Source organism: Rhincodon typus, chromosome 16 (genome assembly GCF_021869965.1).
Source record: "Rhincodon typus isolate 14 chromosome 16, sRhiTyp1.1, whole genome shotgun sequence".
In the NCBI taxonomy this organism is placed as follows: Eukaryota; Metazoa; Chordata; class Chondrichthyes; order Orectolobiformes; family Rhincodontidae; genus Rhincodon; species Rhincodon typus.
Genome location: NC_063347.1, coordinates 9,868,686 through 9,881,827, shown reverse-complemented (window position 1 = coordinate 9,881,827; position 13,142 = coordinate 9,868,686).

The following is a 13,142-nucleotide window of genomic DNA, read 5'->3' as shown; positions in this document are numbered from 1 at the left end:
TTTTCTGATGAAGGGTCTAGGCCCGAAACGTCAGCCTCTCTGCTCCTATGATGCTGCTTGGCCTGCTGTGTTCATCCAGCCCTGCACCTTGTTGTCTCGGATTCTCCAGCATCTGCAGTTCCTACTATCTCTCACCACGAAGTGTTACCTCTGTTTTTTTTTTAACCCAGATACTCTCCGACCTGCTGAGAATTTCCAAAATGATTTTAAATTCCCAGCATCAGCAGTCTTGTACCATACATTGCAGTATATAATGGGTGTAGCTCAGCGACGCAGTGGTTAACATTGCTGCCTCACAGTGCCAGGGACCTGGGTTTGATTCAACCCTCGGGCGACTATCTGTGTGGAGTTTGCATGTTCTCCCCGTGTCTGCATGGATTTCCTCCAGGTGCTTCCCATAGTCCAAAGATCTGCAGGTTCGGTGGATTGGCCATGCTAAAATACCCATAGTGTCCAGGGATGTCAGAGGATTATCAGAGGATCAGTGTGGACTCAATGGTCTGCTTCCACATTGTAGAGATTCTATGACCCAGGGCAGCAGGCTACAATATCGAGCAAAATCACAGACTTGCAATTAACAGCTCTTGGACTTCTGCAGATTTGTTTTCTCCTTTGAACATACTCTCGTTCTGGGAATTGTAACCATACTCGTGGCTAAGGTGATCAGCAGGGGAACAGACACATATTAACATTTCCTTCCTCTCTCTTCCTCAACTGTTAAACCAAGTCGGGCTACACACACACATTCACGGGCAAATACGGAGACATGATTTACCTGCCCGCTGTTGTGCAGCTAATCTGCAGGAAGGCTCCCAATGCTTTGTTACACACAGTAGTGTCAAAAAGATTGGAAACAGGCCACAAACAACAACAATTGGGGACTAACCTAAAATAACCATCAAGCACTCAGAACAGGACCCATGCTTTGACATGATTGGAACAGATTGTCTTTGTCTTGGCAGTGCCCATGTGGAGCAGTTACTGTGACAGCTGCTCTTGTCAATCTGTTACAGAATTACCCGAACAATAGATTGAGGTGATGCAGTCACTGATGCGTTCTTCCACCTCCACGATCCAGCGTAAAAAGCCAGCCATCCCCACCCTCAAATTCACATTTCTGACACCTCCCTCCCCTTCCTGGGCCTCTCTGTCTCCAGCTTCTCACCTACCCTCCTGCAAAAGTACTATCCTATACTCACAATTCCTCCACCTCCGCTGTTTCTGCTCCCAGGATGAGGCAAGCACCAACCACCCCGACCTTCCGGTTGCCATCCATTTTAATTCCCCCTCCCGCTCCCCCGGCAACATGTCCATCCCTGGCCTCCTGCACTGTCAGCATGAGGCCAAACGTAAACTGGAGGAACAACACCTGATATTTCACCATAGGAGCGTACAGCCCAGGGGCCTGAATATTGAATTCACCAGCTTCAAAATCCCTTACCCCCAGCTTTATCCCATGTCCTGTCTCCCTGACCTGTCCGAACCTGTTAATCTTCCTTTCCGCTCCACCCTTCCCACTGACATATCACTATAATCCCTTACCTGCATCCACCTATCACCATCCCACCTACCTTTCCCCCAGCTCCAACCACCTGGGTTTTGACCCAAAACATTGACTTTCCTGCTCCTCTGGTGCTGTCTGATCTGCTGTGTTTGTCCAGCTCCATGTTTATTGACTCTGGCTTCCAGCATCTGTGGTCCTTACTGTCTCCAAGTTGAATAAGATGATACTGACCTCTCCCTGAGAAAGACATGAACTTCCATGTTTTTTGGAACAGACAACAGTTCAAACTGACTACAATTTTTTAATGACTAGCCATTCGTTTCAATCAAACTTTCATTATCAATGCAGCAACCGATTCCTTTAACTCAATAACATGTAACTAATCAGTTATTGATGAATATTCAATATTCCAGCTCATAAACAGTCTCACAACACACACAAGAGGAATGCCTCCTGGTTCCTGTGTGGTATCTCATCCACAGAGTTGGCAACTTGTTTGTGAGGAATGTGTGAAAGATAGACAAATCATAATTCTGGATACGATAATCCATAAATCGACCATATCAGGATTATGAAAAATGGCAATGGAACATTGGCAGGAAAATGAAAAGGAGAATATTTCATGGCACAGTGTGCAAACTGTTCCTAATTAATGAGGTGCAGGGCTGGATGAACACAGCGTCAGCCTCTCTGCTCCTATGATGCTGCTTGGCCTGCTGTGTTCATCCAGCCCTGCACCTTGTTGTCTCGGATTCTCCAGCATCTGCAGTTCCTACTATCCCTAATTAATGAGGATATTTTGACTGAAAGTTAATCTTTTAGTCCCTCATATTTTTCTCTTCTCCTTCTCAACATCAAGCTCAGTTATAAAAGGTAAATTTCTCTCTTTTCTATTCTATCTGAACCATAGCCTGAGATGGGATTTCCTACTATAAAAGTGATTTGCTCCTTTTCTAACTCCTGACAGACTTTTCCATTAACTCAAAATTGAATACAACGATATACAGCACCACAGGACTGCTTTGCTCAATATCCCTCCCCCGGTTTGATTCCAGGTCCTTGCAAATATTATACTCCGCCCCCATCCCACATCCATCGACAAATGACAACGCACAATCCCAATTACTCCATTCAGAATGACTGTTTGACACACCTAGTGGACACCTACCATCCTGGAGCCCCATTTGAGCAAGATCCATCAGCAGACATCTGCTGGACCAAGGAACACAAGACACATGACGATTTATCAACAGGTACCTTGTGGCAAATCCCATCTGTTAAATGGCAGGCTTTGATTGACCACAGGGATGATGGTCTTGGCTAAATAGGTTCTGTGCAAGCCAGAACCTCTGCTCAGCAACCACAATGACTGAGAGCTCAGTACATATCCTTCTGCAATTGTGGAAAGACACATAACAGCAATACCACATATTACTGAGGAGAGATCCCTCTTGAGAATGAATGGCAGATTCATCACCTTGAGATCAGTCAATGGGAAGGCCATCAGTTGATTCTATAGATTTGTATTCACTAAATAATGGCAAATTGACTCAGAAAAAGTTGACAACTGGGTGTGTGAAAACATACTTTAAACACAGGACCTGCTTCTAACTCTTAGTTCCAAAGAGGAACCATACAGGTGATGTAATATTGACTCTGTTTCTCTCTCCACTGATGCCATAGACTTGCTGAGTTTCTCCAACACTTTCCATTTTTATTTCTGCTCCTAATTCTAACCTGCAATTCTAGCCACTAACAAAGTCATTGCCTGCACAATGGCAGCACCCTTCTACCATTATGGCTATTCTTCTGTCATTGAGATTATGCCAACATCCATGAGGCTGGGTACAAGACAGATTACTAGACAATTAGGCAAGACTAAGAATTATCTTCAAGTCTGGGCTTCCTAAAAATTCTGTTTATTGTATGTTAATACAAAATACAACCATATATAGTAGTCTGAGCTATACCAGGTTCTACACTTATTGCGATATTATTGAAAGACTCTTCTCTACATTCTATTAACCTTTCATCTCATTTCACTTTTCCAACTTAATTAACTCCGCCCACAATGTACTATTTATGCCCAGTTGGTAGCACCTTTGTGACACATGAGACCAGTTTCTTCAGGATCCTAAAGTCCTTACACAAGAGGCAAGATAAGTTGATCTGTTGATAACGTTGCCATAGGTGGGTTTATAGGGGGATGGGTCTGGGTGGGATGCTCTGTGGGTCAGTGTGGACTTGTTGGGTCGAAGGGCCTGTTTCCACACTTGTATGGATTTCATGATCACGACATACTTGATAATGTACTTCTGACATCAAGAATCAAGACAATGGGAGGGGAATGGCAGAATTGTATTGACAGCTATGCTTAGTAATCTGTATATTAGAATGCAAATAAAGTGTTTATCGGACCTGCTGAGAGTAGGCGACGGTTATTCTTAGATGAGGCAATGGCAAGGATATAACCCATTCAGAATAGGGACAGCCTTACTCAGAAAAGCAGCCTCAAGTGTACAGTACAGACACTCAGCTCCCATGCTCAAGGTAGAACCTATGTGGGCAATACAGACCTGTGTCCATGGAAGCAGCAAAGTCCAAGGTGACAGTAATATCAGCACAGATCAGGAATCCTTGCCTGATAAGCCTCTGTGTGTCCCACTACTCACAGCCCATAGGTTTTAGCGAGGGTCAGATTTGTTGTTGATTTGAAAGCAAAGAAAAAGTTTAGAAGTGCAAAGTTAACTGCCTTCTGTTTCTCTGAGGCAGGTGGCCAACACGCAAAATGTTTCCAGAACTTTCTGTTTTTGTTTTCAGATTTCTAACCTTTTCCTTCTTGTGTTCATTAATAATTTGCTAAAAATGAAGTGTTAGCAAACGTTTGAAATATAATGATTTATGATATTGCTCATTAAATAATTAGCGCTCATTATACTTTCAATAGTACTTCATCAGTCCCTGGTTCTTATCAGGAATCAGAGAGACTGAAACATATCCAGAGAGATAGAGAGCTAGATGTACAGAGAGATAGATAGAGAGAGAGAGACGTACAGAGAGATAGAGAGGGAGGTAGATTGATGTACAGAAAGATAGAGAGAGAGAGATAGACAGCTAGATGTACAGAAAGATAGGGACAGAGATAGAGAATTAGATCTACATAGAGAGACGGATGTACGAAGAGAGAGGGAGATGAATGGAGACAGAGAGACAGAGAGAAATAGAGAGTTAGAAGGACAGAGATAGAGAGAGACAGAGAGAGTTAGAGAGAGATAGAGAGAGAGAAAAAGATATAAAGCCACCAAGATAACATTTCTGACTGACAAAACAACAAATCATTTACCAGTTTACTCATGAACTCAAAGTTTAAAATTGCATCTTAAAATTCTGCTTCTCTTTTCCTTCCATGTATTACACTAAGCAACAATTTGTGCCTCACAGCACAGGTCATTCACAGCCGCAGTCTGAAACTCCATTGGTCCTGTTTAAATTTTGTACTTTTTGGTTCTCTGTTTTCATCTTTAAAAATGTAAAATGCTGTTGTATTTCAGTATAGTGACTTGGCCAAAATCTGCGGTCACTTTTATTCATAAAGCAGATGCCTTTGTAGGCTCTGTACTAGTTTTTAACTGCCTGTCTTTAAAGGTGGCCCCATTTGATTTAGTGCCTGCCTTCTCAAAGAATGCCCATCGCTGGACTTCAGATTGCCATCTGGAATCACACAGACAGTCCAGGGTCTCAGGTTTTATAACCACATTATTTAAATTTGAGAGAAAAGAAGATCCCCAAAAAGGTCCCGGAAATAAAACAACTTCAGCACACCAGAGCAGGTGCAGCGAAGTGATATGAAGTATCACAAATGTGCACTTACTAAATATGTACAGCAGCTCCCAGCTACCAGCCAGTGTCCTAACGTCAACCTCCTCCAAGATTAATTCCAAACTGCGGGAGATTGCATAGAACTTTCTGTAATCGCAGAAAGGACCAAATTCCACAGCAGCCCACCATCGACGGAGTACAATGCTCGCATTGTGCCCTGTTACTTTCAAAAATTCTTTCTGGGATTCCACCGGCCAGATATGTCTGAAATGGCTGGCTAAGGCTTAGCTGTGCGAAAGAAAAATTAAATTAAATAACAAATAGCTCCAAGATGTGAGAAAGGCTCGGATAAAGCAGTGTCTTCATTCACATCTCCCTCTTCTATATATTCAAGCATTGAGTTAGGACACTGTGTAAGACACAGTAACAGGCCCGAAAAGGTTAAGTGCATTCAGCATGAAGTGTGCCTCTGAACTCAGTAGTCTTTTGGAATTACAGCTCTTTTGAAGACTTTTGAGACTCAAATGGGAACAGTCTGGCCTCCGGGTTACACAATCATGGATGCAAGTCCCACGTCCAGACACTTGAGAATTTATTCCAGGCTGATAATCGGCTGATACTCCCAAGAGAGCAGGAATGACCTAGCTCCCGTTCTTGATTCAACCCTCTCTCAGGTGGTCATCACAAGGTTCAATTAGAAAGAACCCCGTCCCTCGTGAATCCTTTCCCTATTCTAATGCATGTATCTATCGAAAGGAGCCAAATTAACCAGGCTTTCTTGAGTTAAAGCTAGCAGGAGATTCCACAAGATCCTAGATGCAAGAAAAGATAAAAATGCAACACTCGTTTGTGTTGATGAGAGATGTATATCAAATAAAAAATGGTTACACTGATATATGAATCAGTCACTGAGTTCCATATTGGAAGTGAACTTGATAGCAGCTGATGATTAGTGAAGCAATTGATTTCAAGATTATTGATCCTGCAAGCTAGTTAGTCAGCTTTAGCCCTGCCTCCTTTCTATTTGAAACTCTACTTGTTTCTATCATTCAGGGCAAGTGAAAGTCTTTCTTTACCAGCAGTACAGGAATGCCTAATGGCTGACCTTATGCTGTGATCTTAACAGGACACCTCTCCACATCAGCTCACTAAAACACACAGATCCTCTGGAGTTGCAGTTGGCTTTTAACAATAATTTTGTATATTTCAGGATGGGTAAGGCGTAAATTTTATGTTTGGGATATAATCAACAGGAGATGGCGTTCTGCTGAAAGGGGCAAGACAGCTCCTCAATATTTCTGGGGACATAGGAGATCACAGCCCAGTTTGGTTTGAATTACATCTCTCCCTTTGTTTGAGATTGCTTTGCAACTTTGCGGGTGTTAGATTCCATGGTTCCTCTCAGGAATTCACCAATCACTGAATTTACATCTGCTGTATGTCCTCTTTTAAAAACGCTTTTTAATTAAAAGTTCCATGTATCCGTAAGTAATCCAGGGTTACCTATTGTATTGACACATGTGACTGAAAATCTGACTTTGTCAAATTATTAAGCGAGAAACAGCAATCAAGTATATCATTGTTAAACCATAATAACACTCGTCCAGAAGTCCAGTATATGATTTCACCGAATATATCAGCTATGTAGGACAACCCTCTGATCCCATTAACCAATATGGTGAAAGTTTGCTGTGCTATTTCCAAGGCAACTATATCTTTCCTAAGACACAGAGACCAAACTGTGCACAGTACTCCAGTTAGCTGATTATGTCATTAATCCCACATGCCAACCAATCTCTCAGCATTACTTTAAGGGTTAAACCAAAGTCACATGCCTCTACCAGTCACCTTAACCTCATCAACTCTTGAAAGGTTTTAGTATCTGATGCCTCAGGAAACGATAGGCTCCAAATAAGCGAAAAAGCTACGGGATCGCAAGCTGCCAGGTGAATTACACATTGCGTTTCATCTATCCCAATATCATTTGCCCAGAAAAAAATAACACATTCTTTCCACATACTGAACCCAGTCTTCAATGGCAGGATTGAACAAGTCAAGCTTCCCAAATAGTGGCTTGTTGCAGACTTAACATTCTAATTGTAGATGTTTAATAATGGTAGTTAAACTGTATGCTGTAATCTCCCCAAACTCTCTCTAAGACTCTTTCCATAGAACTTCAGTTGCACTGTTTAAATTAGAACATTTGAGAAAATTAACATGTGTTAACATGGTGCTTACTCCTTGCTTTCATTTCCAGTATTACCACTGGAATACCACTAGAAAGGTTATGGTGGTAAGGTCCCTACCTCTAGACTAGGAAACCCAGGTTCAACTTCCACCTGCTCCAGAGCTGTGTAATAAGGTATCTGAACAGTTTGATGAGAAAATACCTTCAGCATCAATAGATGGTTACTGCACAGAAGTAACTCCAGTTCTCTGAAAAGGAAATCATGTTTAAAAGTATGTACAACTGAAAAAGGGGAAATAGAAGCAAGCAACAGAGAGAAGGATAGAATGGACAGCAAGATGTTAAGGAAACCATCAATTAGAAATATTATACTAATTTGAATTTGAAACCTCTTAAAATATATCAAGGAGTCTACGAATTTTATTAATTGGTCGCTCTGCTGTAGGAAGGGTATTATTAAATTGGAGAGGGCTCAGAAAAGATTTACCAGGATGTTACCTGGACTGGAGGGTTTGAGTTATATGGAGAAGATGGATAGGCTGGGACATTTGCAACTGGAGTTAAGGAGGTTGACGGGTGGCCTTATAGAGGTTTATAAAACAATAAGGTGCAGAGATAAGGTGAATAGTAAAGGTCTTTTCCATAGGGAAGAGTCATTCAAAACTAGGGGGCATATTGTAAAGGTGAGAGGAGAAAGATTTAAAAGGGACCCAAGGGATAACTTTTTCACACGGAAGGTGGTTCATACGTGGAATGAACTGCCAGAGTAGACACAAGTACAGTTATAACATTTAAAAGGTGATTTGGACAGGTAAATGATTAGGAAAGGTTTAGAGTGATATGGACCAAACTCAGGCAAGTGGGACTGGTTTAGTTTGGGATACTTGGTTGGCGTGGACGAGTTGGACGGAATGGTTTGTTTCCATGCCGTATGACTCTATGACTCTATGATCGGACACCTCTTGGCTGTTACATGATGTAATCTTATTTAAGTTTATCAGTCAATTTATATTAATCAGTTGACTGATTTGTGGTCTTGTGATTGGCTAGTGATTACATCTTCTGGTGCAATGACTGGCACATCTGTTTCTTGCTGACATGAAAAGAAGTATTTAATTATTTTGAAACAGTTCCATTTACTCCAGTGCTTTCATTGAGTCGCTGCTGATTCATTAGGGATAACATCATGGTGGGGGTATGTTCCATTTAGAAGCAGCTACTAAAAGCATTACTTCATATTAACAATAAAAGGCCCTTCTAAAACTGTCTGTGTAAATGCTGCAGATTCTCTCTCTCTCTAGCACAAAGCATAATCTAGTGATAGGATCATTTTTCACTGCTTTTTGAGTGAGTTATGAAAGAGCCATTTAGCCTTTGTCCAATGCACTGCTTAAACAGTTGCCAGAGAACTGGTGAATCAGATTAACTGAAGAAAACTTCTTACCCTGTGATGTGTCAGGTACTTGTTTTACTGAAATAGTATTGCTGGATTACATGGAGAGTAGCTGTGAATAAGGTCAAGTCCAGAACTGCTAATGGATGGCATCGAGGAGCTTAGGCAGTGTCTCAGCATCTCAACAAGGCTCCCTCAACCAATTTGTTATTATGAGGTGGGCTAAGGCTTAATCAATATTACGGCCATTGCCAAGTCCTATGACCCCACACTATGGCACATTCACTGCAAAAAAAAATGTGGAAGGAAAGAAAAGAGGGAGCAGGATAAAAGAGAAGACAAGAGATAGATTTTTTTAAAAAACAACAAAGACAAGAAAGATTTGTCATTAAAAAGCATTTTTCAAAATCTTAGGATGTCTTAAAGTGCTTTACAGCCAATGTAGTGCCATAGTCACTAGTTGAGGAAATAGTTGAACAGCAAGATCCCACAATGAAGTAATGTGATAATGATGTAGTGCCACACTCCTTTCTATCTCTCTGTAGACACTGTTGCTACATAATTAAGCCATGTGCTAATGTTTAACTTCTGTAGTTAGTTAGAAGGGAGAAATCAATTAAGGAGGGGGCAGTTATTTTGGTGAGTGGTCTCCTGACTGTGGTCTTATGTGACTGTAAATAATAATTACTGTGAGAAAAGCATTATACAAAACACAGGCTTAAAGGTACCATCAACAAGAAGCAGGTGACATGCAATAGTGAGCTTAGCTTCACTGTTAAACACTCAAAAAATGTTGTCTGGCTGCATGCCCTAAGCTGCTTAAAATCAGCTGTCGTTTATGGAAAATTGGATTTTACATTTCCACACATTTCAAGGAATCTCAGTGTAATTTAACTCCTGTGTTAGTCCAATAAAGGGCATGAAACATATCGATATCAACACTTGCTCCTGTCCTTGTTCTGCAGTTAGTTTTCTCTAACCATGTTCAAGGCACCAAACTCAGGAGGGGAGCCTGGACAGATATAGAAGGTAACAGTTCTAAAACGGTTAATGTTCATGCTATATTGGGCCCACCCATTCTATCAATGTCATACAAAATCTCTGGGTAGTGACAAGAAGTTTTAGTCCAGCTTTTGGAAGGAACAGATGTATCTACACCAGCTCCATAAGGTCCTCATAGTTGCACCTGAGCAGTTATGTTTGTACTTCATTGTTATATAATCCATAGAGTGTGGAAGCAATCCATTTGGTCCATCGAGACTACACCAACCCTCCAAAGACCATCCCACTCAGACCTAGCCCATCCCTGTAACCCTGCATTTCCCATGGTTAATCCACCCAGCCTACACATCCCTGGACACCATGGGCAATTTAGCATGGCCAATCCACCAAAACTACACATCCTTGGACCATGGAAGGAAACCAGATTACCAGAGGGAAACCCACGCAGACATGGAGAGAATGTGCAAACTCCATACAGACAGTCACCCAAGAGTGGAATCAAACCCAGGTCCCTGGCACTGTGAGGTAGCAGTGCTAACCGCTGAGCCATCATGTTGCATCATGCAATAAGCCTTTCTAAGAAATGCAAAGGTATTCCATGGCGATGTATCCTCAACCACTAATTATAAGACAGGCCCAAGATAAAGCAAAGATGAAGGAGTATTGGTGATAGTGGACTACCTCAAATAACCCTTACCCAGTATCACATGCTGGAAGGGTTGGTAAATTCTACAAGGTGCTAGGAGTGGTCCTCTGGGAAATATCACAAGGATAGGAAATCCTGAGCTCGTGGAGAAAGGACAAAACTTCAATTTTAAACTTTAACTGCATTACCACTTAAGAAGTGATAGACTGTCAGCCAGCAACGGGAAAGCAATTACCATAAAACATATACAGCAGCTGCCATGAGAGTAGCAAAAGAAGGTTAGATCAGCATTCCAAAGGCAAAACTTCATTCGGAAGCTGGTAAGAAGTGCAAGAGTCTGTGTTAAGAAAAGAATGAAGAACCAGCCATATTTAGAAAATTGGGAGGCCTTATCGAAGGAGGTTCTATACGAGTCAGTTGAAGGATCCAGCTGATGAATTTAGATAGCCCAACTGGAAAAGGAAATAACTTTATGAAAGATGATACAAAAAAAATAGAATAGCAATTCAGTGTCAATTGTATTTATGAAAATGCAATGAGATGTGTGTAAGTTGCCATAATTTTGATTACAGAAATTATAAAAAGAAACAATTGAGACAAAGTTAGGACAGAGTTTATCTTTTGTTCCTTCTACAGCTCCTGGGTTTATGGAGGGGCTACCGCACGTCACCCTCAAAGCCACCCCTGAGGCCGCCAAAGCCAGGATTTCTGGACCAGATGCACCATTCTGCCACCACCAAAGCCGACGCCAAAGCCACTGCATCGCTGCCATAGCAAGGAGGGAGAGACGGGACCCACCAAGCCACTGATGCCCACCACCCAAAGCGGTCACACTGCCGCCATGGGAACCAGGAATGAACCAGACCCACCAGCGCCATAGCCACCGCTAAAGTGTCGCGCCACCACCAGGAGGAATGGACCACACCCACTGACGATGAAGCCTTCGATAAAGCCACGGCCACTATGGCCGCAAGGAAGGGACATCCAAATCCACCACATGGACACCGCCCTTACAATCACCTTCCTCCATCACAGCTGCAGAAAGGAACAAAAGGTGAATATTGATACAACAGAGAAATGGAGAAATGAAGAACAAAACAAAACAAAAGAACAAAGAAAAATACAGCCAGCCAGCTGAGTGGGAGCAGGTCTGTATAAGCACAGAGCACCAACACTTCCATAAATTTTGATCTGGACACTGAGGACTGCAACACTGCTTTACTTCAAAGTAGTGTCATGGGATCTTGTAAATCCACCAAGGGCTCAACTTTACATCTCGTCCACAACATCTTATCTCTGACAGTCCTCAGTCTTGATCTTATATTCAATCTTCAGGGGTGGAGGAGCTTGAAACTTTCTGATTTCAAAGGGGACAGTGAGTGTTACCGACTGAGTTACAACAATAACTGTAAAGCAAGGGGATTAAAGGAACGTACCAGCATGCTATTTTCAGGTTAGTGGGAAATTATCCCTGGAGATGAAGTAATGATGAATTTCCCCTCATGTTTGTTAAAACACGCAATTGTCTGGCTGCTAAGGGTTAATGAATTGTGGCCTGTGCTCTGTGGTAAATTATGCGTTATTATACAAACTACTGTGGAGGCCAAATTTAAATTCCTTCCTCAGAAGCTGCCACCAATAGTTAACCTATTCCTCTGAATATCTCCAAGAATTTATCAACTGAGGTGTAATTTATTGTGAAACTCTTGAAAAACCACAGAGTGTAATACGCCCAAATGGATTTTGGCAACAAGACTTCATAACACCAAGAAGACTTCCTCTTGTTTAGATTCCTCTTCTGTTCCTCTCCCATTGCCTCATACATTTTCTTTATTTTCTTCCCTGCTTCTACTTGGGATGGCCACAGATTATTGGATTTTCTGATGCGAGGAAGGATAGTTTACACCTGTTTAGTCTTGTAAATATGCACCAATTTTCATCTCACTGCAGCAAAGGGTCAAGACCCTTTCACATGAAACTGAAGTTACAAATTAATCATCAACTTTTACGTTTCAATTCAAACTATTTAGTTTGCCAAATGTCTGATTGTCATTTACTTATTGAACACAATTACTATTGGAATGAAACCTCCGTATATACAGTTAAAATGCTGGAAATCATCACCTCAGTCATTATTTGGCTTGATAAACCGAAAATAGTGCAAAAGGGCAAAGGTTGAAGAGGTCTCCTACAACCTGAAGCAAGTTGATTAACAAAAGCGACTGAACAGACGAGGCATTTACAAAGTTATTGGGCTTGCATCGGCAACAGCTAAAATAAAATAATAGATTATTGGGATTAAACTGATGTACTACAGCCTTGTTCATTTGTTGGAGTGTAGGCAGAGCCTTCAAAACTGTCATGTCACCTGTCAGACTCAAACAGAATGACTCTAGAGTTGATGCTCATTTCTATACAAGAGCTAGGCTCAGTAAACAACACTGTGGTGTAATGGTAATGACACCAGATTAATAAACCAGAGATAGTAGGAACTGCAGATGCTGGAGAATCCGAGACAACAAGGTGCAGGGCTGGATGAACACAGCAGGCCAAGCAGCATCATAGGAGCAGAGAGGCTCTCTGCTCCTAT